Source organism: Heterocephalus glaber, unplaced genomic scaffold, assembly GCF_053883595.1.
Source record: "Heterocephalus glaber isolate CG9 unplaced genomic scaffold, H.glaber_assembly_v1.0 deba00001577, whole genome shotgun sequence".
Lineage (NCBI taxonomy): Eukaryota > Metazoa > Chordata > Mammalia > Rodentia > Bathyergidae > Heterocephalus > Heterocephalus glaber.
The window spans coordinates 31,349,282-31,370,894 of record NW_028258358.1 but is presented as its reverse complement, the minus strand read 5'-3'; the positions used below and the strand labels follow the sequence as shown (position 1 = coordinate 31,370,894).

The following is a 21,613-nucleotide window of genomic DNA, read 5'->3' as shown; positions in this document are numbered from 1 at the left end:
AAAGTAATACCTGTGTATCATATAATGCTTATTATAAACTCAAATTTCCCCAGTTATACCCCCAAATGTGTCTTATGACTTGTTTGTTCAAAGCAGGATCCAATCAGTATTCACAAATTGCATTTGGTTGTTTCCTGTCTCTCACCATTCTTTTTTTTCTTTTTTTTTGCTTTCAAAAAGTAACTCATATTTTTACTTATTGCTTTGTTTATATACTTCCACTTGAAATTAAGCCAAAAAACAGGACATGAATCCCAGGAAACTTCCATCCTAATCTCAACAATCAAAAAGTGTTTAAGACCTAAATGGGGCAAGAGCACTAAAAGCTCCGATTAAACCTCTTATATTCAGAAAACTAGAAAACTGGGATAACCATTGTATATCTCAGAATGTTCTTAATAAGCTAATGACTTAACCTCACCAAAACAAAGACATCTTTATACCAGCCCTTCATCATATCAGTGAAAATTTTATCAAGGATGAGCAGCAGGGGATATAACATAACCCAAAATCTCACACTTTAATGTTAACTGAATTTCAGCGCAGTAAAACATGACTAAGAATCACAATGGAACAAAACCCTGCTCTGTTTTACAGCTGCACATGTGCTTTGTCCTTTGAGTCCCTTCTTTAGACAGACTTGTACAGTAAGCCACTGCATTAAATATGGTTAGATTCTCAGTCTAAGACCTTAATTGACCTTCTTAGGGCCAATATTCTTATAAAGTATAGCCAACTACAAGTCTTTCCTCTGGCTTCTGTTCTGTGCTTTGTAAATATGTATATCTTTTTCACGATCATAGTGAATCTTACTCACAATAAATTGCCATTCCATCATAGCCAAGAAGTTGTTATCCCATTCATAGTGAATTTGGGAAGCTAAAAGAATCACAGAGTGATTGGTACAAAGATATTCCAGTGTCTGAAGAAGATCTTCTAAATATATGATATCAGCTGTGAATGTTTCTTCTAAGGATATGATATCAGCTCCAAGTATCAGGTGAAATTCTCCAGGTGAAAAACTCCAAATTTGATCCCCAAGTCAGCTCCTTAACAACAGTTTGACATGGGGAGATAAGTTGGCTTGGACATTTGATTTAAGAAATTCTAATGTCGATCCGTGACAGTCACATGAGCACCCAGCAGGGCAGCCACGATGCCCACCAGCCCCGTGCCGGCGCCCAGCTCCACAGCAGAGCGGCCCCTGAGCTCCACAGAGCCCATCTCCAGGGATGTGGACAGAAACAACTCCTGCGACTCCCAGTTGCCGCCAGTCCTGCCGCACCCAGATAGTGTGGTTTGCAAAGGAGAAGGTGGCAAAGGGCTTGTGGAATTTCTGGAGCCCCACTCCAGTGACCTCTTCATAGGGCACGAGTGCCATTTTGTCTGAGCCTGGCCCTCTGCTAAGACCTGTTCTGCACAAGTGTCCCAGGGTGACACGCCGGCCAGAAACTGCGTCATCTCTTCAATGAGGCTCGGGCAGGCGTGCCAGCTCCTGAAAGTGCTCACCATTCTTTTCTAATCTGTGTATGTGCATGCATGTACACTGCCTCTCACTTGCTAAGCACATGCTTACATCCTCAGACCCTCTTTTCATCTTAATCAATCCTGCCACACACTCTTCACCAGATTTTAATTTTTGTGTTGTTGACTAGTAGAAGAGATTGGCAGCATCTTACAAAATACCCTACTTTCTGAATTCATCTGGTTACTTGCTCAATGACACATTGACATTGGTTCTTTAATTCCTATATTTCCTACAGAGTAGAAATTAGACGAAATTCAGCTCATATTTTTCTGGCAAAACTGCTTCATCATTGAGGCTGCACACTTCATAACAGACTGGATCAAAGCCCACAGGGTGGCCCACACTTTATGACGCTAAGACAAATCACTAGATTGAAGTGGTTATCATAGCTGCAAATCCCACTCCTTAAAATTCAAACTTGTTGAATGAACTGTCCACCAGCCAGGTGTTTTACTCTCACAGCAGAACTGAAGCCCAGGCCAGGGTTTCCTTTGTCTGGCCTTTTCTGTACCTTATGCCTTTCCTTTTCTTGGGCCCTTCTCATCAGTCTAGACCAAGAGATTATAGCCTTATTTCCTGTGCTTTCCACAAGATAGGCAGGAATCAAGGGTGGCTGTACATATTTTCAGACTTCCAGTACCGAGTGTGCCAAAGCAAAAGGAAACTAACAGAGCATCAGTACTCTTTGTTTTGGCTTTGGCGTTTTCTAGAGGGTCGAGATGCTATAGACCAAATGTTTGTGCCCTCCCAAAATCATAGGTAGAAACCTAATCCCCAATCGGGTGATATTAAGAGGTGAGGCCTTAGGGAGGTGAGTAAAGGTTGCTATTAATACCTGTATAAAAGACCCCAGAGAGTTCTCTTGTGTCTCCCAACACAGAAAGACACAGAGAAGATGTTTGTCTGTGAACCAGGAGACAGGCACTCTTGGACTCTGAATCTGCTGGTGCCTCAATCTTTGACTTCCCAGCCTCTAGAGTTGTGAGCAACATGTTTCTCTTTATGCCACTGGCCTATGGTTTTTTTTCATTGTAGGAGTGAATGAACTATGACAGAGGCTTTAAACAGAAGAATATGAAGAAGTGGAAATTCACAGGAAATGGAGAGATGAAAAAATAAAATAAAAATAAGCATTTTGAGGGAACTTTTTTTTAAGACTAGTAGTGACATAGATAGAATAGTACCTGAGAATGGAAACTCTACAATCAGGAGACTGGGATTTACACTCCAGCTGCCTCATTTTCTGGCTTTAAGCCCTTGGGTTCCTAATTTGATATCACTAAGCTAAGGCTTCTTTCCTCGTCAGTAACTGCAGATAACAAGGACATTTCCCTGATTTAGTTTCTTGGGAAACTAATGTGTACAAAGTGCTTAATACAGTGCTAGGAACAGATCAATGTATAGAAGTTACCACTATTGCTAAATTCTTCAAGGAATTAAGGAAGCACAACAATCAGATAAATATTTATAATTCAGCTTTCAGATACTTTCCCTGAGTTCCATCTTTTACTAATTATTAATTAATTATCTTTTGTGGCTCTGGGGATTGAACTCAGGGTTTCACACTGAGTGTCATCTCACCTTTTTAAAAAATTTTAATTTTTTATTTTGTGATCAGGTTTTGCTAAGTTGGTAAGTTTCTCAGGTTGGGGTTGAACTTGCAATCCTCCTGCCTCAGACTCACAGCATGCAGGGGCTTCAGACTTGCACCATCACGCTCAGCTCTAAGTTCCATCTTCAACATTGAGTGGAGCAGAATCTTGTTAGAATGGCTGGTCTCCTTTCACTGGAGCAGTGACTATAGGGGTTTAGGGATCAGCTCGCAAAAGAAGAGACATCCAACTCAGAAGATTAGGCACTTACTACAGACTGAACTTAGTTCCCAGGCACAGGTGAGTGTCCCCAGGGTCTTCAGAAGGCACTTAAATCGGGAAACATTTCACCAATCTCCAACAGCATGAAGATGCGTGTAGGGAGGGGTGGAGAGGTTGGAGAGCAGGATGGTGGAGATGATCATCCTCTCCCATCTACAGCAGAATGGGAAGCCATCCGTCCTTATTTCTGTAACAACTCACCAAAGCAGCACCATGCGGCCCCCTGTTCTTCAGAGGCAACCCCTTTCCACTGTCTTAACAGGACTGCATGGAGCCGGTGAGAGTGGAAAGAACCAGTAGCCTGAGCCTTATGATGCCTTAGCACAAATGCTAATGGATGTGGTAGGTATTCACTATGGACTACAGAGCTTCTTATTTTTTATTATTATTTATTTATTTATTTATTTATTTATTTATTTAGGTTTTCTTATGGTATTATGGATCAAATCCAGGAATAGTCCACCACTGACCTACATTGCCCAGCTCCTTTTATTTTTTGTTTACTTTGAGACAGTCTCGCTGAGTTGCCCAGGAAGATTTAAATTTCTGATCTTGCTTCAGCCTCTCCAACTGCTTGGATTATGCGTTTGTGTCACTATACAGGGATTATTTCGTTTTTAAATGAAATCATTGTGAGTAGATATTTTTCAGTATTGAAAAAATAATTGCTATTTTGGGCTCTTTTAGAGCTTCTGGTCACTCCATCTACAGACTTTTTAAAGGCTTAGTAGCTGCCCGATCATTTTATTTCTTGATCTCACTTTCTCTCTATCACCTATAGATAGTATCATGGAAAGTGCTTAACTATTTCTTGATGGGTTGAACAGAAATGGTTAGGGATGTGCAATGAAGGATTCTATATTTCAGTGATTTAATATTTACTATGTGCCAAGCACAAGTTTCTTGACCCACATGATTTTGCTAGCTTCCCTTAAAAACAAAGTGAACTAGTCATCATCCTCATTCGAGCCCATAAAAATGTTTATTGTGGATGTTTCCCACAGGTAGAAAGCAACAGATCTGGAATTTAAACACAGGTTCATCCAGTTCCAAAGCCCAAACATCATGAGAAGATAAGGAGCAAGGCAGGAAGAGGGGAAAGAAAAATGTAAATGTTGCCTTTAAGAGATTTGTAATCTTATCAGAGAAATACGACACATTTGTATGAAATAATAAATAATCATGTAGCAGAGAACACAATAATATGCCTCCAATAGGCACTCAGTTTCAGTTAGTAAATGCTAGGAGAGGTCAAAACTGGGATAGAGTAATGCTTGCCTTGGTATGCCCAGGGAGGCAGTGAGATTTAAGATCCTAAAGATATGCTTTTATGGACGGTAGTATAGTAAGGGACTGTTGAGGGGTGGCAGGAGGACGGTAGAACCACACCAGCAGATGTGTGGCAGCTGGTACCATTCAGATGTCACACTCGGGAATAATCAGCAATTGGCATCAAGTAGCAGTGGGAAATTAATGTACATAAGGGGAAGAAGGGTGCTGAGGGTGAACCTGAAAGGGTGAGAGGAAGTCTGTGGACCTCAGGCAGGAGAAGATGCTGCACATCTGAACCAAGGAAGCTGCATGGTTCCAGGGGGACTCCACATGTGGTAGTGGGCTCAACTCACTCTAGGCAGGGAGAGAAAGCACCTTCCAGTTTTTTTTAGCCCCAAAAGCATTTGCAGAAAATCAAAATGTCTCCTTCTTTAGCCATCACAATGGGTTTTGATAACTCTATGGAGAAGGTACAGACATTTGCCAGGGCTGAGGCCAGAGTAAGATATGGGTAAATATTTGCTTTGCCTCAGCTGGAGAAGATGGATTTTAAATAAAGAGACAGCATGACTCATGTCACAGAGTGTACCAACAGTTCAGGAGAAAGCCACTCTGGAAATTGTCAGAATGGCAGGCAGTGTGTGTCAGTGATCTCCCAGGAAGGACCCCCTCACAACTCAGTGTATGTACACACACAGTGAGTTGTGAGCTCTTTATATAGACTCATGTGCACACATAGGTGCACAATACACATTCACACACACATTTGCACTCCCGCACATACATACTTTCTCCTTTCAGTGACACTGGACCTCTCCGTCCTTTGGTGTCACTGCTGGCTTGACAGCATCTCATCAGTTATTGTTTAGCCTTTGCAGACCAAGGTCTCCTGGCAGCAGATCAGAGGGGTGGGCTGTGGTTAGAGGAGACTGAGGACCAGCTGGCCTGTCACCTGTGACACTCTCACGGTGAAATCCACAGTGACACCTAAGAGTCAATTCTAAGATGGCCCATGGTCTCTGTCCTCTAGTGTTGTGCCCTGTATGATCCCTCCTCTCAAGTGTGTTTGTGGCTTCTGGACTTCCTTCTAACTCATGGAATATGGCAAAAGTGATAGGATATCACTCCTATAAAAAGTGTGATAAAAACACAGTGACTAATTTTTTAAAAAATGTATTACGGTAAAAGACACATTGCCATTCTGCCCCTCAAAATACCACCCTTGGCTTTAAACACTTTTATCTCTTCATTCTTGCAATGTTTTGAAATAGTTCTACAAGTTCTCTTTCATGTGTGTTTTTAGCTATGCTGTCACGGCTGCCTCAGTGTCTTGAATTGATTCAAAATGTTTACAATTTATGATCATTTTGACTTTGGAGAAGACCCGGAAGTTGCACAGTGCCAGATGCGGTGAACAAGGTGGATGAGGACACACTTCAGTGTTTTTACAAACTGGCCTTTCTATTAGTCGACACTCTCCAGAAGCATTCACTGTATTTTTATCATAGTTCGTAAAGACATTCAAGTTGTTTTCATTCTCCAGGGTCCAGTTCTCTCTCCTTTAATTTGATATCATTTATAGTCTCTAAGTTTTCTTCTACTTCTAATAGATTCTGATTTGCAAAATTGATGAACATGTAAATTTAATGTTTGTTTATCTTCTATTTATGTAGCATTCTAAACATTACACTTTATCTCATTTAAACTTCAAAATTTATCTTGCTTAACTTTTTTTTTATTAGTGCTGCTTGTAAAGATAAATAAACTGAAATTTAGAGAAATGTAATACTTTGCTCAAAACCACATGGCTTGAAAGTGGGAGAGGAGGGAATCAGACTTCTGATCTTCTTACTGTACTATGCAGGACCAGAGCCTAGAAGAAAGTCTATTCAACTATTTAACTAGAAGCAATCAGGGAAACAGAGACAGAAACCTTAGAAAGGGCTTGGAGTTGCAGTAATCAAGTGAAGAGCCATGAAAGTGGTAATTCAATCTGACAGGCAAGACTGATAGATCCCCAGTGATGGCTTTGAAAAAGTGAAGTCATCAAGAAAGTTCATCTGAGATCATTTTAGAGCAGGGAAAATGGAAGAAATAAGGAATTCATGAGAATATCTTTCACCATACCCTAAACACTGGTGGCTCGAAATTGCTTTTATTGTGGCCCAGACCCATCTCTTCAGCTCCAGATTTCTCTCTGTAGTCCTTCTGGTGGTCCCAGTTTCCAAAACAACACATCCCCAAACTAAATTCATCGTCCTTGTACCCAAAGGCACCTTCATTCTGGGTCCCCTGTTGTGAAATAATTTATCATTTACCCACAAGGCTTTAAAGCCAAGTTACTCCTTTTGTGTATCTCTCAAACTGTAGTAGTCACCTAGATCTATGAATTTCACCTCGGAAATTTCTGGAATCAATATTCACTTCATCACCCTAACTCAAATTTCTATTTCTATTTGAGCTATTTCAACAGCCTCCTCACTAATCTCTCCATTCTCTAGCCCACCACTCTCCCTACCCCTTCCCTGCACAAATCCATTTCCCAAATTGACTGCAAAGTAATTTGAAAAACACAAGTTAGTTCCACATTTAAAGCCTTTTAAAGACTTCCCAGAACTAACCAGATGTATTTCAAATTCCTCAATATGGCATGGAGGATGCTTCCTTGTCTGGCTTTTGCCTCCTTCTGCAGCCCCACCTCCTGGCATACTTCCTCTTGTCCACTTAACTTTATCTTAGTCATTGGAAGTTCTCCATTTTTATCCTATCATCTGGGTTATTCCTTGCAAGACCCTTCTATGTTTTGCCTATCTGCTCATTGTCTCAAGGCCCAACTCAAATGTCTCATCACCTAGGAAGCCTTGTTTTGATCCCTCTCAAAGCAGTCATGTTGCACATCTCCAGGGGCAATTCGCATCACTCCCCTGGGCTGCCAATCACAGAAAAGTCATGTGTACCTCTCCCAGAGATGTGCGACAGTGTGGTAATGCAGGACATCCTAAGTCAACTTGATTTGTCTTCCAATATGACTACAGCTCAGCCGTATGTTTGTCTCCTTCTCTAGGCATTAAGATGAACTCTGTGAATATGAATGAAATGATCTGTTCTTCTTTGAATTCTTAATGTCCAACAGTGACCCATTTATTATCAACTCAGAATTAATCTTTGAACAGTCAGATGAAATCTTTAGGAGTCTGCATGTGGAAGGGTAAGAACCTGAACTATACAATCAGACTTAGAATCCAGAAGGAACAGATTTCTTGGGCCAGCCTAATTTGAACCCTGTGGTTATACACACACAAGAGAGCAATGGCAACCAATTGATTGAAATGACATTAGTCTCATGATACTAGTATAGAAAAATTCAGCCAGTTCTTTCCAACTGTTTCTGATAATGCATACAAGATATTTTTTTGTTCATGGTAAAAAATCTGTGTGGGACCGAATTCAGGCACATGGAATGGATTTTTTTGTCAACTTAGGAGAAACTTGGCTATTTCAGCCAATCTAAAACATGCCTGTGGAAGATAAATCAGTGTTGTAGCTTTCTGGGGGAAAGTAGGTGAAAACTTGGTGGTGGCTAAAATATCCAAATCTAAGACTAAAGAAAAACTTCATTTTATTTATATATCAGGAAATCAGGCTTCCTACTATCACTATTTCTTCCAGATGAACAGCTGAGCACATAGATCTCATATTATAGTATTATCTGAGACTCTCCAGGGAGCTTCAATTCAGCCACATAATCAGAAGCACAGCCACCTATATATTGGAAAATTGATTATAGAGTTTCTAGCCCTTCCTAGTTATTTATCTGTTGGCCACTTGGTGAGTGTGTGTGTGTGTGTGTGTGTGTGTGTGTGTGTTCACTTCAAGGTCCCCAAACTGATCTACTTTAGAAATTCCACTGCCATGTGCTCTGATCCAAAACAGACCCACTGTCTGGGAAGAATAGCTTCAGAATTTCAGGGTATATGCAGCTTCTTCATTCAGAAACGTAGAGTAATCTCCAAGATCTCATTGCTGGAGTCATTGGGCTTAGAAATGGAATTCACTGAACTGCTCTAGTTGGGGCACTGGTATAAAAAAAAAAAATAAGACTTGGCCTTTACCCTCAAGGAGCTTACTCTAAAATACTGATAAAATATTTCCCCCTATTTTATTTTACACATCTCCACTGTTCCCATTTTTCCTGGCTAGAGATTTGGAATCTTCAGTAGTAGCCTGAGTTCCAGTTTCATGGGTCCCTCTGAGAAGTGCATACTAGTCTGGCAGATATGGCAAGTAAAAGTTTTCAGATCAAGAATATCTTCAGGAAAGGAAATCTCCATTAAAGAAAACAGTACCTTATGTACTGGGTATGCTCTTTGCCTAGGGACTTGAAGGTCAGGATTACTGCTCATTGTCAAAAGTCCCCAAGACTTCCTTATATCTCTATACAAAAGCTGACAGTGCTAATTCAACTAACAGACTACACTGACTTGGCCATTTAGGGCAACGTACATGGATTCTTTGGGAGATACAGCAATTATTATTTGTACACACCAGCTAAACAGATTTACAGTTATGACCAATGACTTTGGGTACATGGTAGAGAGCACTGTGTGTTGAAACAAACCATTGCTCAAACTTCTGAGAGATGTAAGCCTTCAAATGGAACAGATTAAGTCTGGTAGGAATCATCACCTGAGGTGAAGTAGACAGTCTTTGGGCACATGAATGGAGGTGCTGAATGCAGGGAGAATTCAAAGTGAAGATAAAGACAATATTCTAAAGAGGCAAGATAATTTCCCAATGAAGCAACGATGTCCATATGTTCTGGAGGTGTAATGGTGATTCCACTTACCTAAACACAAATTTTAAAAGGGCTGAGTCCATATATTTGTATTATGTTGCATGATCTTTAGAAAGAGCTCAATGTACTGGGAAGTATGTAGGACTGGAAGATGTGAAGAACAGGATTTAACCTGGTTTGGTGCTAATTAGCTAGAAGAATTTAGGCAAGTCATTTAATTTGTCTGGATCTCATGTTTTCTTATTCATGGACAAGATTTTTATACAGAAGTCCTTTGAGACCCTGCTCATCTTTATGTTTGGTTATTAGTTGATTTCCCTCCCATGTACTCTGTTTTTATTATTGCTTGATCAATCAAGAATGAATCTTATTGTTCCAAGCCATGGAAGAGAGACAAGGAAAGATTCATAGTTTATTCATATTTAAGACAAGCTCCTTGAGATAAGTGCTGGATCTCAATTATCTTTTTATTTTGAATGTTCAGAACTGTGCTGCATACATTTTGAAAATCTGAAAAAGTGAGTACATGGAAGAACAATTTCTAGTTAGAACTGTGGCTGTGAAACAATTACACATCCAAGGACTCCATTTCCAGCTCTGCTTGATAAGAAAATAATGCACAATATGACAAGGCCTTTTCTGTTCCTAAGCCCCTCCCACATCTTTTTGCCAGGAATCATAAGACGTTTTGTTAAAGCCACCAGCACTGCTTGAACATGTATCTGTTCAAGCTGCAAGATGTTCCTACTGATGTTTCAAGATGTTCTGTTAACTCTGCCCTTCCACTTCTGTAAACATCCTTGCCTGGCATGTAAATCCAAACCCTCCATCCCATAGATCTCTGTAGAAATTCCATTTCTGTTTGAGGCTCAGACTTCAGAGTGCAAACTCCTCTGGGCCCACTGGCCTTATAAAGTTCCCCCCATCTCTCCGAGTTCGTCTTGGCTTCTTCGCCTCTGGAGACCTTCAGATAGCTGCAACACTTGGCTCCAACACAGCTGTAACACTTGGCTCTACCACTGAGCTGTTGCCCTTTGCAGTAACATGCTTGCATCTGAGTTGGGCCACGTGACTAGTTTTCCCCATCTATATATGAATTCTAGTGATATGGCGGAAGAGCCTTCTCTACCATATCTTGGAACCACATACTAAAGATGTTAGAAGTTCCTGGGTCCCTGAATATCCACGTGGAGCAGAATTCTCCACTTGCATCAAACTTCTAAGAGGGAGAAACAAACTTACATTAAATGAAACCACTGAAGTTTGGAAGCTGATTTATTATAGAATTTATTAATTTATTATGTTTGACTTCAAAGTGTGCACACAGAGTAACAACTGCTTGAAAGCCAAAGCAAATTAAATGTGCAAGAGATAGTAGAGGATAGTTCTAGACATAGCACAAACCTGGTCAGAAAGCCAAGGTCACTTTCTCAGAGTGAAGGCTAGGAGAAACAAACTGGAATTTGACATGCTTTTCTAAAATTAATTTTTAACTGATCATAAAAACATGAAGATCATACCTATTAATAGGAAACCATGTGATGTTTTAATTCATGTACATATTGTATACATTTAAATCAAGTTAAACATGTCTACACACATTTATCATTTCTTTATGGTGAAAACATTTGAAATCTTTTTGTCTAACTTTTTAAAATTTACAGAAGGTTGGTTATTTATTTATTTATTTATTTGGTACTGGGGACCAAACTTGGATCCTTGCACTTTCAAGGCAGGCAGTGGAACCTGAGATAAATCCCCAGCCACACAGAAGCTTTTTAAATCTATAGTTCACCTACTGAGCAGTAGCACACCAGAATCGGTGGCCTGTTAATATGGAAAATACTATCCAGAAGTTCGAGTATAAAACTCATGATCTCTTTTATAATTACAAGGGAATTAAGGCTGGGAAAAATTTTTCCCAGACACAGAATAAAAGTGGCATTACTAATATTTGAGTCCAATTTGGCTCCAAAGCTTGTATTCATTGTTCACAAGAGGCCTGGCTTCATTCTAGCTGACTTTAGAGTAGTAGAACTGGAAGCTTTCATCTATAGGCCCTGGGGACTCCTTCATGCCTATCCAAAGTTCCATGTGGAAAAGAACACAGTCCTCTCTGTTCCCAGAGAAGCCCTTGCTGTGTCCCAAGCCTGCTCTTGACCCTAGAGCTGAGGGGCTTTTTCATTTCCTGCTGGAGCAGACGCCTGGGTGGCCCCATCATCAGCAGGCCAGTATTAAGGCCACACCCGTGGCCCTGAGGCCCGTTAGAGCTCCAGCCACTTCCATGTGAACACAGGATGTTCAGCTAAGACCAGGAAAGTCTTGGGCAAAAGACAACATGTGGATCACTTTACAAATCTCTTCCCTACCCAAAGGCCAAGGCAGGTGGAAGAAAGAGCAGGGACCATTCTGGGTGGGCATAGATGGGTAGGGGTCTCTCCTGTGTAGCAGGAGGGGTTTGGAAGCCTCCTTGTAAGCACAGAGTTACATAATGGCATGAAGATGGCTATGAGTCACCCTCACCAGGAGTGGAACACACATACACCTAAATATAATTTACAAGTGACTCCTCTTGATGGTGTTGCACAACCGAATTAGCTCCTTAAAAAAAAACCCACCCACTTCAAAGCACAACAGATGATCTGTACTTATGCTCCAAAACATCCAAGTTTGCTCTGGTAGGAGAAGCGGCCTAGACAGACTGGACAGAATTTAGATTCAGTTCTGAGTGAATCATCCTTGTTACTGCCCACTACCCCAGACGACATCCAGGACTGGACTTCTGATCGACCGTCACTTGTCACAAGTGTGGCCTTCACACGACCACTTGTTGGACAATGCACGAGATATTTCCAGTCCCCACCCCAAGCCCCAACACAGAGGGCTGGTAGGACGCGAGAGGGAGTGTGTAGGGTTTGTGAAAGCTCACATCTGGCAGGGGAGAGATCATACTGTATTTCAGAATGATTGATTCCTCCAGGGAGCAGCAGGCTCATGGAGGAGGATTGTAACCATCGAGGGTACTGAATTTTCAAACACCTCAAACTGCCAAGAGGGTCTGGCTCTGTGGGCTCCTGGAGTGCTACCCTGCTGAGTTTATTTTGGAAGTCTGTTTTGAATTTACAGCCCTGCCTCTTTCAGAGGGTATTTTAAGGTGCTCCACCAACCCGCAAGGGCTCCAAGTTGCTTTTGTTTCTATACTCACACAGATGAGGAGCTAAACTAATTGAGAGACTGACCCAAATTTGTAAGTATCACAGAGTATCACGAGTGGCCTGGATTCTTGCAGCCTTGTGCATGTATCTATCTTCGCATTCATTTGGAAGTCGTTTCTGGATCTCTTGCAAAAATGTCCTCACCCACATAGAATCAGTAAATCAATTATCAGTTCCCACTCCCAAGTGGGGATCCCGCAAGGTCCCACCAAGAAGAATTTCAGGCGCTAAACTCTTCCAGAGGCTTTTGTTCACATAAACACAGCTTAGCAAAACAATCAGTTTTCTTCCTTTTGTTCAATAACAGCACTGTGCAGCCTGTGCTCCGATATCTTCCTTTAATTGAAATAATTTGGATGTCCTGGGGTTGATCTACCCAAGGTTGTGAGGGAGGGAGATTTGCTTCACAACCTTGGAATGTTTTCATTTTTAACTCCTCCAAGTGTAGTTTTCTAGCCAAGAGCACTTCAAACCATTGTCAGAATTCATGGAAGAATATAAAAAAAGAAAGAGTCCCTCCGCTCCCCTGCCTCGCTCCCACACACACACAAAGGAAAGAGAGGAGGCGGTGAAGCTAATGTGCAGGGTGCGGATGCTACCAGGGGGCCTGTTGGAATCTTCTCTTCAGACGGGCATTTTCCATTTACTTTATAGGTCTCTCTCTCCCTTTCCTCATTCCCAGCTTTCAATCTCCTTCATGATTAATAGATATGCCACAAAGCTTCTTATTCTTTCTTTGGGAATTATGCTTACAATAAAGAGTAATTTGTGTGAAAATGGAAGTTGTTGAGAGCGAGTGGGCAAGTGCCACCCAGGAGTGTGGAAGGAAGCACTGGCTGTAGCATGTGGGTGGCCTGCCAATTGCGGCAGGTGGTCAGGACAGAAGGCGTCCAATGACAGGCCTCCCTGTGGGCCCCTGGTCACACAGGCACCTGCACTGCCTCTAGCTGTGTGCTGCTTTGCTCAGAGTCCCTCTCCCAGTCACCTGAGTGGCTGACCAAATCCAGAGTGCATTACCCAGTCTCTCTGTGGCTTTTTCTTACCCATAATTCAAATGAGGGTTCTGGGATGGTGTGTTATTATGGTGTATTGGGGTAAATAAAGACTTTGGGACAAACACTACACAGAAACTTGGAAGGAAATGTGAGAAGGAAAAAAGAGGAATACTAAACTTCTTAGAGCTTGCTCCTTGAAGTGAGATTCCCTGACCAACACCATTGAAGTCTGCAGGGAGATTACTGGAGTTACTAAAAAGAGACCTGGAACTTAACGAGGTTCCTACACCCAAGAAAAGACTAGATATGCTGACCTAGCACACTACCTGGGAGGTTTAAAAAATTGCCTCTAGCTATTTCCCATCCACATGCAGTGCTTCTTGACTAGCTGGTTCAGGTTAGAACAGTGCTCCTAAAGCTCCTCAGATGATTTAAATTGGAATTCAGTTATGAGAAGCAGTAGTATACAAGAAACTGATGAGTCTCAAAATGTGGTCATATGTGCATTAACACGTATGACCACAGCATCAGTGTCATCTGTTGGAATGCAGATTTTTGAGCTCCACCTAGACCTGAATCAGCAGCTCTGAGGCTGTGCTTAACAATTAGGATTTTAACCAGAACTGCAGGTCCTTGACCAGGTGGAGAGCTACTACTATAAAGGGATCCCAAAGAGGAATAATAGCTGCAAATATATTTAGTTCTACTGTAAAACCTGAAAAACCTCCAGAAAATATCTATTACCTGTAATATGGAGTCCAGACTTTTCAGATGACATTCTAGATTCTCCATAAGTTACTCCAACATGCCTTTCTACACATATCTTCTGTAATTTTTTTTAAAAAACTGAACTGTTAAAATGAGTGGTTTACAGTCTAGGTTTTCTTCTAGCTATAAGCCTAGTGATTCTGTACTTCTAAAGCTGTAACTTCAGTCAAATTCATTGTATCTCTGAATACAGCCATGAAGATGTTAACTTGGTTTGCATACAAAGGTCTCTTGCTCTCTCTTCCCATCTTCCCAGGTCAAGCCTTGCTCATTTTTCAAGGCCAAATCTAAATGCTACCTCCTCCACTCTTTGATTTTGCCTGCCAGAATAAACCTCTCCCCTCATATTTCTTGTCACTTGCTCATACATTCACTTCAGTATTTTCTATTAGTTATTTGCCTCATGTATTGGCTCTCAGCTATATTTACTATTTCTTGAAGAAGAACAGTATTCTATTGTTCCTTAGCCATTCCCTATTTCCAGCATCTAGCTCTACCCCCTGCTCAGAAAATCTGGCTCATAAGTGTAGAATGAACTGAAATAAATGGAGCCAAGGGCTCTTAAAACAATTTGGACCATAAAATGAATTGTGACTGGTTTTTCAAATGAGCCAGCAACCACAGACTGGTAAACTGGCCAAGAAGAGCACAAATACCGTAAGTCTAATAAAGTTGTCTCTGTTGTAATGATTTATTTACAAAATAAGTCAAAGTCACTGAAACATATAAAGGGAAATGATAGCAACTTTTACACTAGCTAATACATATTAGTCACTCAATAATTATTTTGTAGGGTGAAGAAATATTGGTAGAAAATTTTCTACATTTTTAAGCCAGTGTATATTCATGATATATTTACAATAGTCTTTACTTCTCAGGAATCCCTGGAGTGTATTCCAATCTCCTTCTTGGTACTACCTTCTACCATGAAAGGCAAAAAGAAAGACATAGAGACAGAATCTAAGTGAGAAACAGGGAACTGGGATGGTCAATGTTTGAGCAAGCAAAGACCCTGAACAGCCAGTAATGCTGATATTTATTGGTGACACAATAATTCATCAAGTTGGGGTAAGGGGGTCATGTGTGGTTGCTAGGGATAAGTTGCTGGTGCAGGCAAGGCTTGTAAAAGGACAGACAAAGCATTCTTGTGTTAGGAACAGAACAAACGAAATATAGATTGTGGTTAACAATTAACCTTGTCTTTTTAGTTGAGCAGGTCTTAACTCTAGGAATGGAATTTGGGTGTAAGTCACCCCGACCTTGGCTGCCATGTTATCTTATACCTCTGCTGTGGCCATTGCAGGGGGTTGGTACTGACCCACTTGCCATATGCAGTGCTCCTATGAGTCATGTAGGCTTTGGCAAAACTGACTTCTTTTAAAAAAGCAGTTGTGAGGTTAACTCTTTATAGCCTGCAATGCTTACAACCTGGTTTGGGCCTAATCAACAGGGTGGTCTCCCACAGTTACTGAAATTTAATTTTGCTTAAAGCTTTCCAAAGCATATTATAAACTTCATCTCCTACTCCTGACAATCCTTAAAGGGAAGTATGTTTATTTCCCCTTTCCTGGATAAACTCAGGCTCCAAGAGGTCAAATAGCTTACCTAAGGTCATCCAGCTAAATGAGAAGCAGGATTAGGACCATGCTCAGAAAAATACTAAGTCTAGAGTCTCTATTCTTTCCAACATATAAAGAGACATTATAGATACGAGACAGTGTTTCAAATCTTTTAAAATATCAGTTCATCCTATGTTAAAATATCAGTACATCCTATGTAGAATGTGTGTCTTTTTTCTTTTCATATGTAAGTTATTTACCACCTCTGTGTGGTAAAACAGCACAGCCTCATGGGAGTGGTCACTACTGAGAGCTTTCTATAAAAAGATGAAAGTGGAAAGAGGAAGGAGGATGAGAATGCAGAAAGAACAAAGTCTGTATTCTATGTAGATGTGGCAGATCTGCATATGCATATGTGTGTCTCATCTTTCCCTAAGAATGTGTACTACATAAAGAGGATTTAAATTGCATCTGGTAACACATAGCACAAATGCAGGCATCAGCAACCTGCCACCACATGCTAAGGGCAAAAGACAAGAGGCAAAGGTGCAGGTGCCAATGAGATGAAGTCTGCCCAATATGTGACTTTGCCCTCTTGTCTCCCTTTGTCAACAGCATCCCCTGTTCATACAAAGTACTAATTTCCTCAGGCTCTAGTGCCTGTATGTTTTAGGGACATTTTCCTACAAAATCCTCTGCATCTTGCCTTTTAGTTTTCCACATTTAAATATGAAGCCCTCCTCCCTCTTCTCATTCTTCCACCTTTTTTTCATGACCACCAGTTGGTCTTTGGGTAAAAAAAAGTCATATTATACTAATGATTGAATGTCGGGTACACTTTTCCAATCAGAAGAATGCCTCTGAAAAGAAGATGTATGGCTAAATGAAAAATAAATGATAATTAAATGAGTTTTCAATTGGTTAAATGTGTAGAATTATTTCAAAAGATAACATTGTATGTGTATGTTTCTATTAGGAAAGAAGGGTGGACTTTCCTTCTTCTTTTCTTTTTTTTTTTTAACCTAACTTGTTTTCCAGGCAAGAAAATTAATGGTTACCACTTCCAAAAGATCTGGCCCATGACAGGACAAGGTTTAAAAATGTGGCATTGATTATGATTTCTCTGGCTGATCTGAGAACAAAACTCAATATATGAAAATTGAGTGCAGAGAGAGGCTGGGATCAAAGTCAAGCACAATATGAAAACAAAGAACCTGGAAAAGGAATCAGGAATGTTTAGGTCTAACATGGAAAGAAGAGCTCAGTGCCACAAAGGAGAGAGGAAATGGAGTGATGGAGTCAACAATACCACAAATGGAAGTTGTCATGGAAACCTTCATTGGAAAGCAAGCAATTGGATTTTGGAAAATGACTGAAGCAAGTCTTGATGGCAAGAGAGAGGAGGGAAAGGATGAAGCCCTAGGGTGAAGTCAGATAGTAAAGAGAAATGGAGTCATCATGCTGCCATGGTGCCAATGAAAGTAACACATCATCGTTACAAGACCGAGCATGACAGATCTGAAAGGCTGATCTGTCCAGCCAGGAGGTCTGTGAGTAAGTGTGTTAGAATCTGCCTTTTGTAGCATCGCAGTACTCATGACTCATCCTGCAGAACAATGTGATAGGTGGGTGGAATCGCTTTTAAAATGTTTCCAAGAGGAATAGGTAGCATGTCCATATCTGGCTTTTAGCAGACATCATTTCTCCACACAAATATTAAGAGCAGAAGCAAGCAAAACAATTGCTGCTGTAATTTTTTGTACAAAGTAGTCCCTTATGAATGTGGACATGAGGAAGTGCAGACATCCCAAAGATTGATTTCCCTGTCTTCTGGCTGAAACAGATCCTGAAATTATATGATTACATGGGCTTATAATATTGGCACTCGTACTGCATGGATCGGTTTTCCATAAATTACCTCTTAAAGAAGAGCCTGTAGGACTAAATGTACACATAAAGCTACAAAAATTTTCCAGAGAGGAAAAGCAGAAAGAATGCCAGAGAAAAGAAAGAACTCTTTCGGCATCACAGAGAACTACTGAGGGCTCATACAAAAGCAGAGTATATGTGTACCTGATCCCTGAAATACAGAATAAGAGGTTCTTCAGGGTAACAAACTCTTGGAAGCAGTGAATGTGATGAAAAGGTAAAGCAAGTATCAAGATGTAGTACATCACAAGAAAAGGGCACATGACTTCAGGAATATGAGGTTCTGTCCTGAGTAGTTCTGACCAAGGTAAGGCTTCTATATTAAATAACCTAACAACCACGCATTATGACCTGAATGATTTCCTTTTGTTTGGACATGAATTGATAAGATAGTAAAATACTATGCCTTTAAGGAATGCTATGTTGTTAGCTTAATGCTATTACATTAATAATCTTAAAGGTGTGTGTGTGTGTTTGTGTGTGTGTGTGTGTGTGTGTGTGTGTGTGTACTTTAAATGTAAACTCGTAGTAAAAAGCAAGAGACTAGGGCAGAAAAGGATTAAGAAGACCCAGGGCAAACTTAGTAGCATACTTGGCTTATGATCTGTCATCTGACAAGATGGAGGAGTAATGTTGCAAAATAAAAAATAAAAGAGGCTGGGGATCTATCTCAGTGGCAGAGCACTTGTGGGTTCAATCCTCAGCACCCCCTCCCACACAAAAGAATTCAGTAATCAACCTACATCCACTTTTTTGGAGTCAAAAAGTGAATATAGAATGAGAAAAGCTTCCAGGCAGTCGTGAATATCAAAGTTAGCTGATGGTAGCCCTCTGGCTCCAGGAGAGGTTGTCCGATTCATAGCACTTCAAGGGGTAGAGTGATCAAGGAGTGAGAGTTAAGTTCCCTTACATGACAAACCAACAGAATCTAGGAGAGATATCCAGGTCTGACCTAAGTGGTGTGGGACCCATCAGAGGGGTTTAACTCTCGCAAAGGATTCAGAATCCAACTCAGGAATTGAAACAGAAATGGAATCCTACAGATTCACACAGTCACAGATGGAACCAAAAGGCTGAATCTCAGAAAGCTCAAGGCTGAAGCTTGGCTTAAACTCATTCCCAAATCACAGGTTACCTGACTTGGTAATACAGAAACAATTCAGATACTTCCAGCAGAAAATATGGAATGCAGGGAGTTCAAGGCTTACCAAACCTTGGAAGGCTAAAGAATCAGAGATCAGGGAAAGCAGCTTTTATAACTCAGGAAATCTTACTTGCATCTATGATCTATTAGTGAATAATTCTTAAAAAGTAAAACAATAGAATTTAGGAAATCAGGCAGTTGAGGGATTGCAGGAACCAATAACCTCAGGTGTTTCCAGCAGTAGAGGTCAGCTACGGGAGTCCTGAAGGCTGTGGTTACATTACACCCAAGCCATTTGCAAAATCCTCCAATCTGCTTTCTGCTGCTACAAGAACCACATGCTGACTACTCTTCTACCTCTCATTCCCACTTGAGATCTTTGTCACTGGCAGAATCTAAGTGGGGAACTTTTGGTAAAGCTTCTGGAAAATATAGTTTCCAGACCTTGCAGCTCCTGTGATTCAGGAAGAACACAGAAAGGGAGAAAGAAAACATTTGGCATAAGGACTAAGTGAAAAACACCAATAATACCCTAGTTTTAGGTGGAAATGTGATTTCTTAGAGGCAGCAAAGTGCTTTAAAGATGCTTAGGTAGATGGAAGACAATATGAACCCATAAGGGAAAGACAAATCAGAAAGGGGGATGTGGCAAGTCTAATGTTAGGATCTCTGAGAAAAACATTGTTCACTATGTGTTTTAGAACTTTCACTGGAGTATGAAGTATAAATGCAAGGTAGGAACCACAATTAACTAGGGGAAAAGCAAGATAGCAGGATGATTTTACCATAACTCAACTGATAGTTATTGAAAGTGTTCAGTGAATAAAACATTCTTTCAGACTAGGCAAAAATTAAAATAGCCTCAGTTAGGGTTATTTTAGTGTTAGAACTGGAAAGAAAAGGGTGAATATGTGTAAGGAAGTTGAAATGGACATTGATAGGTCTTGACAACTAAACGGATACCAGCCAGAAGGAAGAGGCCAAATAGGATTCTCCAATTTGTGACCTGGGTATCCATGAGAATGGTACTTCTAATTGAGATATGAAGCATAGAATTAAAATTGAACTTGGGAAGTTTTGTTTTAGGCATAGTTAATGCGAAACTTATTAGGATACCTAACTGGAGTTGTCCAACAGTGTCAAGTTGGCTTTTCCCAGTCCTGCTAGATGTACAAGATAGGTCTTACATGCAAATGGAAGTAACAGAACACGTGTGATTTAGAAAGGACTTACAAAAACTATCCATCTAAAAAATGGTGTTCTGAGTCTTGTTTCCTAACTCAGTTTGATGTCTATATCCAACTATTAGTATGTCAAAGTTATCCCAAAGCCTTTAGACTTTTGTACAGTGTACCTTCCAACAGAGTAGAACATTAGGGCTGCCTCATTCAGCCTGAAGACTGTTCCAAGAATTTGGTTGCTTCTTCTCTCAGCATTCAGTGTGTGGTGAAGAATCAAAACTAGAAGAACCTTTGGGTCCCATACAAAGTGGTGATGGCCAGAGAGACATGAAGTTTCCTGGGTTAGGAGAAACTTCCTATGACTTGAGTTTTCTGTCTTCATAGACTTTCTCATTGTTTTATTTCTTTATTAATAAATTGATTATTGAGACCTTCTTAAATTCTAAGCCTATTTCTTCCATCAAAATGAGGGGAACTTATTGGATAAAGCCACAAGTCCATTAAGATTGAATGGTGTATCTCCATTAAACTATGATTTGCATTGTAAAACAGATTAATAAAAATGGAAGCATCCTGTTGGAGAGGAAATATATAAAAGAATCTCATAGGGCTACTTGAATGAACACAAAAATAACAATGTTCCAAGCACAGAGAGAGAGAACAAGAGACAGATAAAGGTATTGACTGAGAAAAAAGTAGGGCTGAGACCTGCAGCCAGTTAAGTGGTGTGAGTCATAGCTCTCAGTTTTTGGTAGATATCTGAAGCCAGAGAACATTCAGAGCTTTAGACAAACACTGAAATTAGGCCTCCTGGTGGAGCAAAGGCTCCCATCGCAATGGAGAGTCCTACAGTGTGTATGAGGTCATTATTAGTATGTTGGTTAATAGAGCTCCTGAGAGCCCCTCCCAGCTGAAAACATGGTTTTACAAATGGTTCCAAATGGATGAAAATATTTCTTATTTCAATCTGTTCCAAAGAATTCAAGAAAAAAATCATTTATCAAGAACCACATCACATAGTCCACAGAACTCTGAGTTGTTTCAAGTCATCAAAGAGTGGGTGAGGAAAAAAAATCACAAAGCAGTGATTTCTAGATTTCTCTACAACTCTAGGATAGGGTGGGGCCTAAAAGCTCCCCAGCCTCTCAATCAAACTGACACTGCTTTTATCCACTTCATTTCTTTAAGTAAACATCAAGACCTTTGGCCACCAAAGTTTGGAAACCACTGGCTTAAGGACTTGGTGTGCCTGATGGCATGAGATAGCAGATGGAGGCAAGATACAGAAAAGGACATGAAAGCAAGCAGCATTCATCTCCCCCAAGGAAGGTATCGCTGCGATGGTGTGTTCAG

The 21,613-nt window shown here is 40.6% G+C and overlaps 1 pseudogene; it reads right to left on the bottom strand.

Moving 5' to 3' along the window:
- Window positions 1-736: 736 nt before the first annotated feature.
- LOC101712387 (protein N-lysine methyltransferase METTL21A pseudogene) lies at window positions 737-1,381 on the bottom strand (annotated as a pseudogene).
- Between the last annotated feature and the right edge of the window lie 20,232 nt (window positions 1,382-21,613).